The 18,062-nt window shown below is 43.9% G+C and overlaps 1 protein-coding gene across 1 annotated transcript in view; it reads right to left on the bottom strand.

The window, feature by feature from the left end:
• The window catches only part of SIRT1 (sirtuin 1), a 496,870-nt gene that overhangs the window by 406,014 nt on the left and 72,794 nt on the right, over positions 1-18,062 (bottom strand). The window lies entirely within an intron of this gene.

Raw genomic sequence — 18,062 nt, 5'->3', positions numbered from 1 at the left:
ACGTGGATGTGACAATTACCTACACAGAGGAACAAGTGGAAAGTGATCTTTCTGATGGCAATTTATCTGATGTTTCAGACACAACATTGTCTAAAGGCTTGGCCCTTGATAAGGGGACTGAGAGATCCAATTTTTTAAAACAATTTCGACTTTTAAATCTGGGTCGGACAGACCAATTCAAGGACTCTCAATCCCAGAGGGGCAGGGGTGGTGGCTCCAGAGGAAGAAGAAGAGGAACAGACAGGCAAAGAACAGGAGACTGAGAAGGAAACGCAAGATCAGTGGGAGTGGTGACTCGGGCTCGAAAGTAAACACCATGAATGTCATCAATCTATCTAGTAGAACGCTGTCTTGCGTGGAAGAGGGGCTTCTGGCATTAGGTCGATCCTTCTGCCCCACAAGCTGCTTTAATTATGTTCAAGCTAGGATAGATAATCTCAATTTCCGTACAAATTTGAATGTAAGAAGTGGCATTGAAAGCAACGTCAAAACTGATACCAGGATAAAAACGGGAACACATGAATATAGTAATCTTTGTATTTCAGACATTGAAGTTTTACATACACTTTCAGATCTTTATGACGGGACATCTGCACATGAAGATTCAATTTTGAATTTGGAAGGGTATGGCATCCCTTTGGATGATGCATGCCCCAGTAATTTCAAACCCAAATCCAAATTCCTGCCCATGATTCACTGTGATGCCATTGATGTATTTGAACATGAGGTTATAAAACAATTGAAAAAGATGAGGTATGAGGGTAAAAACAGTACTAAGAATCTAACGGGAGCTCAATGGAAAGCCCTCCAGGAGTTTAAAAAAGATTGCAATATAGTTACTCGACAGACAAGGGAGGCAATGTAGTGGTGCAGGATGTTAACAAATACGTGGCTGAAGGGCTAAGGCAACTGAGCCAAAGTGAATGTTAGGAACAAGTACACTATGAGGATGTCAAATCAATGAATGATGAATATTACAGTATGTTGATTGATTGGAGGGTGAAGGGCCTATTAGGGTGGGAGGGATTTTTATTTCTCAAATGTGACTATCCTAGAATTCCGATACTATATCTTCTACCAAAAATTCCCAAGGATAGAATCAACCCGCCAGGCACGCCTATAGTGTCTGCCATGGGCTCTCTCCTAGAAAATACATCTAAGTATATTGATTACTATTTACGCCCTTTTGTAGAAACACTACCATCCTCCTTGAAGGATACCACACATTTCTTGAAGATTGAGGGCATCCAGTGGGAGGATGATTATCTCCTTGTAACATTGGATGTCACTAGCCTATACAACTGTATAGATCACGGTTTGGGATTGAATGCCACGAAACACTTTAAGGGCAAGATCCCTATCATTGTTTTTTCACTCAGAAATGTTGTGTGATATGATGAACTTTTGTCTCAGAAACAATTTGTTTATTTTTGATAACAAACTGTACAGGCAGCTACAAGGTACAGCCATGGGTACCTGTTTTGCCCCCAGCTATGCTAATGTATTCATGGGCTGGTGGGAGGAACAGGTATCGGAGTCCATGATTGAATTTGAGAGACACGTGATTTTGTGGTGTCGATTTATTGACGACATCTTTGTGATCTGGAAAGGGAATAAAGTGTCAGCAGTGAAGTTTTTTCAGAACTTAAATATGAACGAGTACAATTTGAGATTTACTGAACATATACATTCTAGCCATGTAGAATTTTTGGATGCAGAAGTAACTGAGTAAGGAGGGTCTAGTTCCAAAATTGCATAGGAAAGAGACAGCAGGCAATAGCCTACTGGATGCACGGAGTACACACCCTGTGAATTTAATTCAGAGTATCCCCTATGGCGAGCTTTTAAGAGCTCGGAGAAACTGTGGTAATGGGGCAGATTTCTATCAGGAGTGTGATAGGATGTGTGAAAGATTCAAGGAGAGGGGATATGGAACAAGAATTATTGAACAAGCCAGAAAGAAAGCTGAAAAACTGAAGAGAGATGATTTACTATATCATGCTGACAAGAATAGGAGTGAAAATGAGGACACAGATTTGTGACTACCTTTAGTAATCAAGCATATAGAGTACGTAATATATTAAGCAAGAGCTGGCATATTCTGCAGACCGACCCAGAGCAAAATGATTGTATTCATGAAAGACCTCAGATAACATTTAAAAGGAGGTGGTCACTAAGGGATGAGCTGTGTCACAATGACATATCTAGTCTGAGAGTGATTAGAGATGATCAAGACGGTGGCTTCTCATGCTGTATGAAATGCAAAGCTTGCGGAACGAGTAACAACTGTAAAAAAGTGAGGATACCAGGGAGAGATCAGGATTTTGACAAAGGTAATTACGACTGTATGACCACATACTGTGTATATGGTCTAATATGCCCTTGTGCGAAACTGTATATAGGGAGTACGATTCACTGTGCCAAGAAACGAGTGTTAGAACATAGACGTGCTGTCAAAAATGACGATAAGTTATCCAGTAGCGAGACATTTTGCCAAACACAATGAAAATGAGAATCTCCTAAGGTTTGTGGTGATTGACCAGGTTGCAAAAAAACAAACGGGGTGGAAATAGAGAAAAGGCATTGAGAATTATGGAATCTTGTTACCTTGTACATTTTGAAACATTGGATCCGATAGGGTTGAACTCTAGTGAGGAGTTAAGCACACATTTGGGATAAAATGAAGCAATGAGTGAATGAAAGAAGTTATGAAAAGAAATGAACAAGTAACATGTATAATACATGCAATGTGCTAGTCTGCTTCTATAAGCGAATTTGAGTTTTTAGGATTAATTATGTAGTGTATATTTTTTTCTTTTTTCAGTTTTCGGTTATTGGGAAAGAGGACTGTAACAGGGTTCAGAAGGGCTAGAAAGGTCACAATTACTTTGAGGAAATTAGAAGGACAGAGCAGCGAGGTTAAGTAATTCAGCCCACTTGGGTTACAATTCAAAAGAGTGAGATTGTATATTTTTCCTTTATGCTTTAATATATATATAAATAATTTCCTTTTATAATGTGATAGATTGTATTTTCATTGTGAGATTGAAAATAATTCATTTTGATAGGATGCACTAGAGAGTACTATGAAATCTACGCAGGAATTGTGATTGTTATGTCAATATTCATATGGTTGAGACCTTGTAAGATGGCTGCCACCATTACGTCTTTTTCTTGAACTAGTCCTCTTTCTAGATCAACTTAAATGTGATAATCAAATGAGAAATGGAAAATGCACTTTATCTGTGAACAAGGCTTAGTGCCGAAACACGTTGGAGAGGTTTTTGTTTTGCTGTTGGCATCATGTTCCGCTGCAGATTCACATGCTGTGCATACGTCCGCCATCCAGTGCTGGGCTCGGAGTGCCACAAGCTGACCCTCCCCGAAGAAGTGTTCGAGCGACTCCCTCTCCTCGGCTCTACTATGCATGGGCATCGAACTCCATGCCAGATTGCCTTCCCACAGAGGGTAAGGTAGGAGTGAGAGTATAACAAAAAGAGATGTCCATGCTAATGGAATGGTAAATATGGAAAATGTCACTTACCCAGTGCACATCTGTGCGTGGTATGTTCCGCAGCAGATTCACATGCTGTGCACTGTTCCTGCCATCTAGTGTTGGGCTTGGAGTGTTACAAGTTGTTTTTCTTCGAATAAGTCTTTTCGGGTCACAGGACCGAGTGACTCCTCCCTTTTGGCTCCACCGCGCACGGGCATTCACTCCATCTTAGATTGTTTTCCCGCATAGGGTGAGGTAGGAGTGGTAGAATGAGAATACTAAAGATGTCCATGCAATAGAATAGATATGTATGTACATAGTTTATGCTAAAGGAATGTTTATTTAAATATATACAATTTACAATTGCAACTTAACCGGCTACAGGCTCCCGGGGAGGTGGGAGGGCGCATGTAAATCTGCAGCTGAACATGCCACGAACAGATGTACACTGGATAAGTGACTTTTTCCATTCGATGGCATGTGTAGCTGCAGATACACATGCTGTGCATAGACTACAAAGCAGTAATCCTCCCAGAAGCGGTGGTCAGTCTGTAGGAGTACAGCCTGTCCTACTGTGGCTTGCTGTGTCGCTAACACATCTACACAGTAGTGTTTGGTAAACGTATGAGGTGTAGACCAAGTGGCTGCCTTACAAATCTCCGTCATTGGTATGTTACCTAGAAAGGCCATTGTTGCTCCTTTCTTTCTAGTGGCGTGTGCCTTTGGTGTAATGAGTAACTCTTTTAGCTTTGAGGTAACAGGTTTGTATGCATTTGACTATCCATCTGGCTACGCCCTGTTTGGATATAGAGTTACCAGCATGTGGTTTTTGGAAAGCAACAAACAATTTAGTTTTATGAAATAGTTTTGTTCTGTCTATATAATACATTAGTGCACTTTATGTCTAATGTATGCAGTGCTCTTTCTGCTACTGAGTCTGGCTGTGGGAAGAAGACTGGGAGCTCCACAGTTTGGTTTAAATGAAACGGTGAAATGACTTTTGGCAGACATTTTGGATTTGTGCGGAGAACCACTTTATGTTTGTGTTCTTGTATTAATGGTTCTTCGATAGTGAACGCCTGTATTTCGCTAACTCTTCATAGTGAAGTGATGGCTATTAGAAATGCTACCTTCCAAGTTAAGAATTGGATTTGGCAAGAATGCATGGGTTCAAAAGGTGGGCCATGAGTCGTGTAAGTACAATATTAAGATTCCACTGGTGGGGTTCTTGGAGGTATGATCCTTTTTAGACCTTCCATAAAGGCTTTAATAACTGGTATTCTAAAAAGTGACTTTGTATGTTTAACCTGCAGGTCAGCAGAGATTGCAGTGAAATGAATTTTGATGGAAGAAAGAGCGAGATTTGCTTTTTGTAGGTGTAGTAAATAACACACAATGTTTTGTATGGAGGCATCTAACGGTGTGATTTGGTTTGCTTGGCAGTAGAAAACAAACCTTTTCCATTTATTAGCATAGCAATGCCTTGCTGTCGGTTTTCTTGCCTGTTTAATGACTTCCATACACTCATTTGAAAGATTTAGATAGCCAAACTCTAAGACTTCAGGAGCCAAATTGCTAGGTGGAGCTTCGCTGGATTGGGGTGCCTGATCTGTTGTTTGTGTTGTGTTGTGTTAACAGATCTGGTCTGTTTGGGAGTTGGATGTGAGGTACTACTGAGAGGTCCAACAGTGTGGTGTACCACGGTTGGCGAGCCCACGTTGGTGCTATGAGTATTAGTTCGAGTTTGTTTTGACTCAGTTTGTTGACTAGGAAAGGAATGAGTGGGAGAGGGGGAAATGCGTAAGCAAATATCCCTGACCAATTGATCCACAGAGCATTGCCCTTGGACTGAGGGTGTGGGTACCTGGATGCGAAGTTTTGGCACTTTGCTTTTTATTTTGTTGTGAACAGATCTATGTCTGGTGTTCCCCAGTGGTAAAAGTATTGTTGTAGAATCTGGGGATGTATTTCCACTCGTGACTTTGCTGGTGATCTCAACTGAGATTGTCGTCTAACTGATGCCTGGTATATATCGCGCTATGAGGTGAACGTTGTTGTTAATTGCCCAATGCCAATATTTGGTGCTAGGAGGCATAGTTGTGACGTGTGTCCCCCCCTGTTTGTTTAGGTAGTACATTGTTGTCATATTGGCTGTTTTGACAAGAATGTGTGTGTGAACTAGAAGGGGTTGAAAATCTTTTAGTGCTAGGTAGACCGCTAGCAGTTCTAAATGATTTATGTGTAGTGGTCTTTGTTGATTGTTCCATTGTCCTTGTATATTGTGATTGTTGAGGTGTGCTCCCCACCCAATCATTGAAGCATCTGTTGTGAGAATGGCTTGAGGCACAGGGTCTTGAAATGGCTGCCCTTTGTTTAAATTTACAGGGTTCCACCATTGAAGCAAATAGTGTGTTTGGTGGTCTATCAACACTAGATCCTGAAGTTGACCCTGTGCCTGCGTCCATTGTTTTGCTAGGCACTGCTGTAAGTGGCGCATGTGTATCAACGCGTTTGGGACAATAGCGATGCATAATGCCATCATGCCTAGGAGTTTCATGACAAATCTGACTGTGTAATGGTGATTTGGTTGTATGTTTGACACCATAGTTTGAAATGATTGAACTCTCTGGGGGTTTGGAGTGGCAATTGCTCTTTGTGTGTTGAGTGTTGCTCCCAAAAATTATTGTAGTTGGAATGGTTGCAAGTGAGATTTTTGGTAATTTATAGAGAAGCCTAGTCGGTGTAGGGTATCTATTACATACTGCATGTGATTTTGACATCGGTGTTGAGTGTTGGCCTTTATTAGCCAATCGTCAAGATATGGAAATACGTGCATGTGATTTCTCCTTATATGAGCTGCTACTACAGCGAGGCATTTTGTAAATACTCTGGGTGCTGTTGTTATCCCGAAGGGCAGTAACTTGAATTGGTAATGTTTGCCCTGTATGACTTATATGAGGTATTTTCTGTGAGATGGGTATATGGAAATACGCATCTTTTAGATCCAGTGTTGACATGTATTCTCCATGTTTAATAAGGGGACTACATCTTGTAGTGTGACCATGTGGAAGTGTTCTGATTTGATGAAGAGGTTTAATGTCCTGAGATCTAAAATTGGTCTTAGTGTTTTGTCTTTCTTGGGAATAAAGAAATATAGGGAATAAACCCGTTCCTTTTTGCTGGTGAGGTACTAGTTGTATGGCTTGTTTTGTTAATAGTGCTTGTACCTCTATTTGTAACAGGTCTAGATGTTGTGCGAACAGTTTGTGCGCTCTTTGGGGGGGAACGGGGGCATCTGGAGGGAAATGTGTGAATTCTATGCAGTAACCATGTTGGATAATTGATAGGACTCATATGTCCATGGTTAGGTCTCACCAATGTTTGTGGTAAAGTGTTAGTCTTACCCCTACTGGTGATGTGTGTTGGGGAAAGGTGACAGTGAAGTCACTGTTTGTTGTTTGGGGTCTGCTTGGTGGGCTGAAACTTTCCCCTTGATCTTGGAAATTGTCCCCTGAAGGATCCGCGAAACCCCCCCTCTCTGATCTTGGGATTGGTAGATGGGTTTTGCTTGAGAGGTGGATGCCTCTGAAGGTTGCTGTCTGAAACCTCCCCAAATTGCTGTTTCCTAAATGTCCCTCTATACTGGGACGAGTAGAGCACGCCCATGGCTTTGGCCATGTCAGTGTCTTTCTTCATCACTTCTGACCCAAACAGTTGTTGCTGGTTAAATTGCATGTTCAATTCTGCCTGCTGTATCTCAGGTTTGAATCCTGAGGATCTTAACGAAGCATGTCTCGTAATTGTGACTGCCGTGTTCACAGTTCTTGCGGCAGTGTCCTCGGAATCCAGTGCCGAACGAATTTGATTGTTCGAAATTGCTTGCCCTTCCTCTACCACTTGTTGAGCCCGTTTTTAATACTCTCTAGGTAGATGCTGGATGAGGTCACTCATTTCATCCCAGTGAGCTCGGTCGTAACGAGCGAGGGCCTGCGAATTTGAGATACGCATTGGTTGGCAGCTTACAACGCCACTCTCTTTACCGCTGCGTCAAATTTACGACTCTTTATCCAGAGGTGGTGCATCTCCCAATGATTGTGAGTTTGCTCATTTCCTTGCAGCACCAACCAATAGAGTCCAGTGGGAGCTGCTGCGTAATGAACACTGTGTCCGACAGGGTGGTTTGTACTTTTTTTTCCCCATCCGTGGTGTGATGGCTCTTCCCTTTACCATCTCTTGAAACACTTGCTGTGCATGCTTAAGCATGCCTGGTAGCATAGGCAGGCTCTGGTATGACACATGCATGGAGGCCAGGGTATTGAAGAGGAAGTCATCCTCCAATGGTTCAGAATGCATACTGACATTATGGAATGCAGCAGCCCTGGCCAAGACTTGGGTGTACGAGGTGCTATCCTCTGGTGGAGATGTTTTTGAGGGGTAGCACTAAGGGCTATTGTACGAGACAGGGGGGTCGTAGAGGTCCCAGGGGTCTACATCATCTTGCGTTTGCACAGTATGTGTGGGCTACTGCAGTGGCCGTGCCAATTGGTGACCCTGTCGTTTGTGGTGAATGTGTGTGTGTGTGTGTGTGTTGGGGGGGGGGGGGGGGGGGGGGGGAATTTCTGGCGAAAAATGTCGAGTTGGTGATTTCTCTCTAGCCACTTTAGCTCTTGGCTGATCAGTCTCTGTTTGTGGTTGAAAAGCCAGCTTTCTCTTGAATTTGAGGAGCAGCAGCAGTTTGGATCTTTCCAGTATCCTTATGGCTCTGTATCCGTGCCTGCATTTGGTCAAACTCTTCAATGTCCAGCTCCTTTTCAAATCTGTGCCTCTCCTTTAGTTGTTTGGAGAGCCCATGTTCCTCTGTGTAAGAGGTCTTTCGGCTCCGAAGCCAGTTTTCTCGGCACCGAAATGCCCATGGTGATGGTTGGCCTCTGCTCCGAAAGGCTCTTTCGAGGCTTAGTCGATTCGACAAGACGATGTCAACTTTTTTTCGACGTAGAGTTCTCGGCTTGAGTCGGAAGACTTCGGCACGATTTTGGCCTTTTTCGGTGTCGAAGGTGTTGCTTGGTCACCACTTTTTTTTATGGTCGAGCCATGGCCTTCAGGCAGTGGCGTCCGAGGCCTTATGTTTTTTCGGTTGACTATGGGGTTGGGTCGGGGCAGGCGTACTCACTTTTTGACCTGCTGTAGGCAGTCCGTCTGAGTCGTCAGAGTCAGATCCCTGGATGAAGATAGCCATCTCCTCCTCTTCGACGTCGAGATGTTGCGATGGTTTCGATGCCATCTGCATGCGCCTCGCCCTCCGATCTCTCAAGGTCTTTTTCGACCTAAAGGCCTTGCAGGCCTCGCAAGCATCTTCTCTGTGCTCCGGTGACAGACACAGATTACAGACCTGATGCTGGTCAGTATATGGATACTTACCGTGGCACGTAGGACAGAAACTGAAGTGGGTCAGGTCCATGAGGCTTCGACAACATGTGTGGTCGGGCCGACCAGGCCTCGGCTGGGCGTGGAAGCCCCGAAGGGCCACCAAAATTGTTGCTTTGTCGGTGTCGATAGAAGATCTTTTCCGAACGCAAACAATACCGATGCTTTTTTCGTGGATTTTAATACTTTCCTGATTCGAATCACAGAGCAAAGAGGAACATGTCGGAACCCGATGGCGGAAAGAAAACAAACAATCTAAGATGGAGTTGATGCCCATGCGCAATGGAGCCGAAAGGAAGGAGTCACTCGGTCCTGTGACTCGAAAAGACTTCTTAGAAGAAAAAACTTGTAACACTACAAGCCCAACACTAGATGGCAGGAACAGTGCACAGAATGTGTATCTGCAGCTACACATGCCATCAAACAAATATATATATATATATATATATATATATATACACACACATATAAATATATATACATATATATATACACACACACACACACACACACACACTTAAAAATGTGGTTAACAAACGACTACAGGCTTCCGGGGAAGTGGGAGGGTGCATGTAAATCTGCAGCGGAAAATGCCACGAACAGATGTACACTGGGTAAGTGACATTTACATTTTCCGTTCGATGGCATGTGTAGCTGCAGATAAACATGCTGTGCATAGACTACAGTTAGTCCTCCCATAAAAGCGGTGGTTAGCCTGTAGGAGTTGAAGTTGTTTGAAATAATGTTCCGAGTACAGCTTGACCTACTATGGCTTGCTGTGTTGCTAAAACATCTACACAATAGTGTTTAGTAAATGTATGTGGTGTTGACCAAGTAGCTGCTTTACATATTTCCACCATTGGTATATTTCCTAAGAAGGCCATTGTAGCACCTTTCTTCCTTGTGGAATGTGCTTTAGGAACAACTAGGAGTTGTCTATTAGCTTTAAGGTAAAATGTTTGGATGCATTTTACTATCCATCTTGCGAAACCTTGTTTTGACATGGGGTTACCAGTATGAGGTTTTTGAAAAGCTACAAACAGAACAAAACCATTCAGAAAAACTAAACAGCTATCTATGTAGTACTTTAGTGCTCTTTTAATGTCTAGTGTATGTAGAGCTCTTCCTGCTACAGAATCTGGTTGTGGGAAGAACACTGGTAGTTCCACTGTTTGATTGATATGAAAAGGTGATACTACTTTAGGAAGAAATTTAGGGTTAGTTCGTAGTACAACTTTATGTTTGTGTACCTGTGTGAATGGTTCTTCACTAGTGAAAACTTGAATTTCACTAACTCTTTCCAATGATTTAATTGTGACTAGGAAGGCAGCCTTCCATGTTAAAAAACGTCACTTGACATGAGTGCATAGGTTCAAATGGTGGGCCCTTAAGTCACATAAGCAGTATGTTTAAATTCCAAGAAGGAACTGGAGGTGTTCTGGGTGGAATGATGTGTTTTAAGCCTTCCATGAAGGCTTTGATAACAGGTACTCTAAATAAAGAGCTGTGCTGTAAATTTTGCAAATATGCAGAAATTGCAGTGAGATGTATTTTTTAATGGAAGAACACGCTAGATTTGATTTTTGCAAATGAAACAAACATACAATATTCTGTATTGATGCTGAAAGAGGGGCAATTTGCTTAGACTGACAGTAATATACAAATCTTTGCCATTTGTTGGCATAGCACTGTCTGGTAGTCTGTTTTCTTGCTTGCTTAATTACTTCCATACATTCAGTTGGTAATTGTAAATACCCAAATTCTATGATCTCAGGAGCCAAATCGCTACATTGAGTATGTTGGGATTTGGATGCCTGATCTGCCCTTTGTTTTGTGTCAACAGATCTGGTCTGTTTGTGAGTTTGGAGTGTGGTACTACTGACAGGTCTAGTAGTGTTGTGTACCACGGTTGACGTGCCCACGCTGGCGCTATGAGTATCAGATTGAGCGTGTTTTGACACAATTTGTTGACTAGAAATGGAACGAGCGGGAGAGGAGGAAGAGCGTAAGCAAATATCCCTGGCCAATTCATCCATAGAGCATTGCCCTTGAATATGGTATGTGGGTATCTGGATGCAAAGTTTTGTTATTTTGCGTTTTCGCTGGTGGCGAACAGATCTAGGTCTGGTGTTCCCCATTGTTGAAAGTATTTCTGAAGTACGTGAGGGTGAATCTCCCACTCGTGTGTCTGTTGATGATTTTTGCTGAGAACATCCGCTAGCTGGTTGTGTATCCCTGGAATGTATTGTGCTACTAGATGAATTTGATTGTGTATTGCCCATGTCCAAATTTTTTGAGTTAGGAGGGAGAGTTGGGACGAATGTGTCCCTCCTTGTTTGTTTAGGTAATACATGGTGGCCATGTTGTCTGTTTTGATTAGGACATTCTTGTGAATAAGGAGCGGCTGAAAAGACTTGAGCGCTAGGAAGACAGCTAACAGCGGTAAGTGATTTACGTGTAGCTGTTTGTGTTGTGAATCCCATTGTCCTTGAATGTTGTGATTGGTGAGGTGAGCTCCCCAGCCAATGATTGATGCATCTGTTGTGATTATGGTCTGAGGAACAGGTTCTTGAAACGGCTGCCCTTTGTTTAGATTTGTGGAGTTCCACCACTGAAGGGACATGTAAGTTTGGCGGTCTATCAACACTAGATCTTGAAGTTGACCCTGTGCCTGTGACCATTGTTGTGCAAGTCACTGTTGCAAGGGCCGCATGTTTAGTCTTGCATATGGAACAACTGCAATACATGATGCCATCATACCTAATTGGGTATGGAGGTTGGTAGGGTGATTTTGGGTGTGATGTGGATGGTTCTGTACTCTGGGGCCTAAATCCACCTCTAAACTGTGGTTTCCGAAAGGATCCCCTGTATTGTGTGGTGTATAGCGCACCCATGGTCTATGCGGTGTCTGAGTCTTTACACAATTTTTCAATTGCAGTGTCCATCTCTGGGCCAAAAAGTTGTTTTTTTACTTAACGGCATATTCAACACTGCTTGTTGAATTTCAGGTTTGAACCCGGAAGATCTGAGCCATGCGTGTCTCCCGATTGTTACAGCATTGTTGACACTCCTGACAGCTGTGTCTGCTGAGTCCTGGGCAGACCCGATTTGGTTATTGGAGATTGGTTGCCCTTACTCTACTATCTGCTGTGCCCTCTTTTGGTGCTCCTTGGGGAGATGCTAAATTATATCTTTCATCTCATCCCAATGTGCCCTATCGTATCTAGCCAACAAACCTTGAGTTGGCTATTCTCCATTGGTTGGCTGCCTGGGATGCCACTCTTCCCTGCAGCATCAAATTTTCTGCTCTTTGTCTGGTGGGGTTGCATCACCCGACGACTGAGAGCTTGCCCTCTTCCTAGCAGCGCATACTACCAGAGTCTGGAGGGAGTTGCTGAGTTATATACACAGGATCAGAGGCAGGTGGCTTGTATCTCTGCCCTACCCTGGGAGTTATTATGCTCACTTTGACAGACTCGCAAAAAAATTTGATCAGCATGTTTTAGCATGCCTGGTAGAGACGGGTATGTTGTGTGCGTGGAGGAGGGTGTATTTTTTTTTTTTTTAAATAAATCGTCCTCCAACTGTTCAGTGTGCATGGTGACACTATGGTATGCTGCAGCCCTGTCTAGTACTTGACTGTACCCTATCTTCAGGTGGTGAAGGGTTTGAGGGATAGCAGTCTGGGTCGTTATTGGGAATGGGATCTGGATCATAAAAAGATCCCATGATCTATATTGTCGTGCTGTGAATCAAATGAATGTGATGGTGACTGCATAGGTGTAGGGCTAGTAGAAGGAGAAATATGTGGAGAGTGAGGAGGAGACTGAGAAGGAGAACATTGAGGAGGTGGAGGTTTCTCCTTTGTTCTTGGCACTTTAGCTGGAGGCTGTGCAGTGTCCAATACCTCCTGAAAGGCTAATTTCCTCTTTGGTTTTGGAGGAGGTGCCGTCAAAATCCTGCCAGTTTCTTTGTGGGTATGAATCCTGGCTTGCCCTTCATCCATTTGTTCTATGATAGGCTTCATTTTTGAGTCTTCCTCAGTAGATTACTGCCCTTCTCTAAGTACTTTTGAAAGTCCATGTTCCTCAGTGTAAGCCAGTTTCTTCAGCTCCAAAACTGGCTTTTTCCGGATCAAAAAAGATGGAGTCGGAGATGGTCTCGGTTTAGAAAAAGATTTGAGATTTTGACTCGGAAGAGCGGTGTTTGCTCGTTTCAGAAACAGAGCTTCGACTCAAGTCCGATGGCTTCGGAGGAGTGGCCTTTTTCGGTGCCGAACTTGTGGGTTGGTCACCGATGGTCTTTTTTTCAGGTCGAGCCATGGCCTTCAGGCAGTGGCGTCCCCAAGGCCTAATGTTTCAGTCTGGATGGCACAGGGGCAGGCGTACTCATATGCTGTCCTGCCGTGACCGGTCTGTCCTCCTCGGATTCCTGCTCGGAGTCAGATCCTCAAACGGAGAGAGTGGTCTACATGATCTCTTCGACGTCGAGATGTTCGGTGCTTTTGGATGCCATCTTGAGTCTCCGTGCTCTTATGTCTGAGCGTCTTCTTGGATCGGAAGGATCTGCAGGCCTCACAATTTTCTTCCCATTGGTCTGGGGAAAGGCAGAGATTACAGGCGGAATGGAGTCCGGTCCATGAGGCTTCCATGCGGTCGGCCAGGCGAGGCCCGAGTTGGGCGCGGATGCCCCGAAGGGAGAGTAAAGATGTGTGATCAGACGGTACCGAAGTGTCAATAGAAGGTGTAACGCGATCGAAACAATACTGACGAGAAATAAAGAGTTTAAGCTTTTCTGAATCGAACTATCAGAGCGAAAGGAAACACGTCCGAACCCAATGGCGGAAAGAAAACAATCCAGCATGGAGTCAATGCCCATGAACAATGGAGCTGAAGAGGAGGAGCCACCCGATCCGGCGACTCGAGAACACCCCCTCGAAGAAAGACAACCTGCAACACTCCGAGCCCAACACCAGACGGCAGACGCATGCACAGCATGCGCATCTGCAGCTACACATGCCATCAAACATATATATATATACATACACACACAAAGACCTATCTATATATATCTCCATTGTGATAGCCACTGAAGTATTTGGTAGCTTGAATGATTTTCCCACGGAGGTGTTTTATTAGGTTCCACAATTGCACCACCTTCAAAAAATTGTAACAAGTTGCCTCCAACTTCTAGTTGCTTGAGATCACTGGTGTTCCAGCCACAACTGCAGTGGTGTCATGTATAGCCTTGCATGTGGCCATCATTTTCCCCAATGACCTTGCTATAAGATGCTGACCCTAGAAAGCCCCTTGTCTGAATTTAGGGTTCCACCCAGAAAGGTTTATTGCCTTTCTGCTGTGGTTGATAATTTTTCGAAGTTGATGAGAAACCAAGGTTGGGTAACATCTTCATGACCTTGCTGATGTTTTTTTCCTACACTGTTCGAACGTATTTGCCTTTACTTGTGTAGGAAAGTGGCATTTTTGTCATCCGCCACTTCTTGCACACTGGTATTGCGGTCTTTCGACTGAGGTGCACTGGATTGCCGCTAACCAGGTCCCCAGTGTCAGTGCTCTTTCACTAAAACAGGTAAAATTCTGTACAACTGGCACAAACTCCTTTACCTCTAAGTCCCTAGTAAATGGTACCCGTGCTACCTAGAGCCTGGGCCCCCCTCCCTGATGCCTCCCCGACCCATGGAGAGGGTCCTTAAGGGCTGCAGCATGTATTGTGCCACCCTCATGGATTCCCCATAGAACAAGCTGCACACACCTCTCTTTGCAGTCTGCGTGTCATGGTACAAGTCTGACAAAACACAACATGGTACACCCCTTGTCTGCCAGGCCCAACTCACTGCATGTAAATCTATATAAGCCACCCCTACAGCAGGCCTTGGCGCCCTAAGGCAGGGGGTGTTATATTTGATGCAAGGACATATCTGCATGAGTAGCTATGACCCTATGACATCTATTTTGATTGCTGGACATTACAAGCGAACAGGGAAGCCATCTTAAGGTATTTCCTGGACACTAATTAGGAGTTCCCCAGCTACATAGCTACATAATGGCTTACCTGAAACGTATGCTGTTTGGTATCTAACACCTTGTCTTAATAAATCCAGGGTGATGCCAGCCTTTGATTTCTTATGACGTACACCCAGAGGGCCCCTCAGAGGTGTCCCCCCGAAACATACTAGTCTCTTATTGTGCTGGCTGACAGGTTTTAACCAGCCTACCACCACAATCATGTTTCTGACCCCTTGGGAGGTGAGAGCCCGAGGCCAGAAACCATGACCATGCCTGCTCCAGAGGGAGGTGTTATCACCTATTCTAGCAGGATGGCTAGGGCATCTGCATACCAAGGCCAGGGACTTTAAAGACTCTGCCGCCTTTGGTATGCAACCGCAACTTCCCAAAACCTAGGAGTTGCTGCCTCCCTGCCCTGAGGCCCACTTGGCACAGTACAGGTAGTAAAATTAGTTAGGCAATAGGTGTGTTCCACCTTTGGGCTATCCACACCCTATTGTGGGCTACTTGAAGTTTACACTCAAGGAAGGGTTCCATCATCTTGTTTTTGGAGGAACTAGGAATTCTGGGATAGGGTTATGCCCACTCCCCACAGGAAGTGGTCATATATGTGGTGCAGTCAGCCCAAGGGTAAGAAGTCTATTGGCAACTACTCTTAACTCTCCTAAACTTCCCTAAACGTCTCTAAATTACTTAGGTGGTGCCCCCTGAGACAGGAAGAATAGATTTGTTTTACCCAATAAGAAGACAAATAAGCCCAAAAGTAGCGAGTACCGACGATGACTGGTGGACTTTTTTTAATCCAAACCCTGCCTACTCACCTGCATCTGTCCCGACAATCGTGACATCCTGACTCGTCCTGAAGCTGTGATGTCTCCAAAAGCCTCAGAAGTTCTCCAGTTCTTCGCCAGCCCGTTAGTATCTCCCTTGGAGTGGAGGAGCCACTTCCCCGATTCCTGCAGGCACCAACCGCAACATTGAGTTCACCCTTCTGCTGGCCACTGAGTCCACCAATGCAGTAGCCGCCCAGGTGGGAATTACCGTGCCCTAGGAGGCCACTTCCTTCTCCCCTCCAAGTAAGGAGACATCAGGAACAACCGCAGCCGAGCTGCACCAATGCCTGGGGTACCACAACCCTTGCAACTACCAAGTCTTGTTTAAGTCCAACCCGGATTCCAATGAGAACATCTAAGAAAATGTACTCTATGTTTCTAAATTGGTATTTTTAGTGGGTTGTTTTTTTTTACTGTATTGCTATCTGTGTGCTGCATACATACTTAACACATTCTCTCCAAGTTTAGCTTGACTGCGCTATGTGCCAAGCTACCCAGGATTAGGCACAGGTTAAATTAGTGACTGTGGTTCACCCTGCATTGGACTGCGGCTGTTCCTTGACCAGGGCTCATACCCCAGTCAACCATTCACCCAATTTCTCACCTGTATAAATATATCAACTGACAGAAATAGCAGACGCCGCCTCCCCCCCAATCCCCATTGTTTCATGCACAGACTCCAAAGATGCCTCTAGTGGCCTCTGTGACGTCAATTTCAATGATGCTTGTTGCATTCACTACTCAGTAGGCCACCAATATATCTTCCTCTTTAGGGGTGTCGAAGGGAGGAAGAAAATAGTTAAGGTGGTATAAAGGGGTTCATAATTGGAGGGCCAAGTCTGGTCACAGACCTAGATAATGTTTGACAATATAGTTAATTCTTGAGCAAATGCTAACACTATATGGTTGCATCTCACCAGTAAATCCAGAAAGCCTAAGAGCATTGATGCCCCTCACCAAGCTCTCCCAAACTGAACACAGCTCATTAGACAACAACCTCACAGTTGAGGTCATCCGAGGACACTGGTCAGCACCCAGTGGGGGGGGAAAAAAAAACTTCAGACCACATTCCTGAGGAATTCCTTAAATGCTTATCATGAGTTCTTGTGCAGCCTATACACACATACACGACATTCTCTCCCTCAAACAGAAAGACTAAATTTCCTCAAGACATGGGAAACAGTCAAAGTGCTCTTTAAAATATACAATCCAATTACCATCTGTGGCTCCTAAAGGCCTCTCTCATTCATCAACAGAGAGGTCAAAATGCTGGCTAAGGTGCTTTAAATTGTCTCTGCGGTGATAACCTCATCCAGCAAGATCAAAATGGCTTTATGCCATGTAAATCCATGCAACACAATATTAGCTATACCTTTAGCAAATCAACTCCTAGTTCCCCTGGTTATACTCCTAATTGAATTACAAAAGGCCTCTGATAACTGATTGTGAACAGTGTTTTCCTCCTCCAAAATATGAATTTTAGCTCTAACTTCATCACATTTATGCTATTATTGAGAGGCCAAAAGTGTGGGTGCAGATTAATTGGACCGTCAAATTTTATATTATTAAAAAATAAAGCCCTTAAAATTCTATAAAACTAACCATTTAAGATCCACACTGCCAGACCTCCAAAACACAATATCTATTTTGGTAAAACAGGGCTCCCAAATTGTTGATGGCAAAATGCTACAAATCTCCACACAATGGTGGAGTGATCATAGCAGATGTATTTGGTCTTCTACTACACAGCAGCTCACCTTACATTTATTCAGCTCGGACACAGCCTTTAAAAACAGAGCTATGGGCCCAGAGGGAAATACCACTGCTGCATTTTCTCTATGGAAGGCATTTGCGGCTAGCACTCTGCTGACAACCAAGACAGCATTAAAGGTCTGGAAAGATTATAAAACACCGCTGAAACAGCAGTAAGACTGACCAAAGAAAGCCCTTTGTGGATAGGCACACAACCTTCCCAAGTAGCAGCCACATTTAGTTTCAAAGGCTGGGACAGATTTAGCAAAGCCAGATTAGGGTTTTAGTTCCCACAAGACTCAGATCTTTTGCCATTCTCCTGGAAGAATATGGACTACTCAGGATGCCATTTTACAGATTATTAAATAAGGGGTACGTGCTTTAATTGGCCAACACAAACCCATGGCAGACTTCAATCCTCTGAAGGCAAAGCTTACCACAACCACACTGGAGGGAAGAAAAGAGATCTCTTGAGTAAGGAAGTCACTAGTTATACATGCAATTGGTACATTTTATGCTCTCAAGCAAGTC

Source organism: Pleurodeles waltl, chromosome 6 (genome assembly GCF_031143425.1).
Source record: "Pleurodeles waltl isolate 20211129_DDA chromosome 6, aPleWal1.hap1.20221129, whole genome shotgun sequence".
Taxonomy (NCBI): Eukaryota; Metazoa; Chordata; class Amphibia; order Caudata; family Salamandridae; genus Pleurodeles; species Pleurodeles waltl.
The sequence above is the reverse complement of the archived record's forward strand: the minus strand, read 5'-3'. Positions and strand labels throughout refer to the sequence as shown.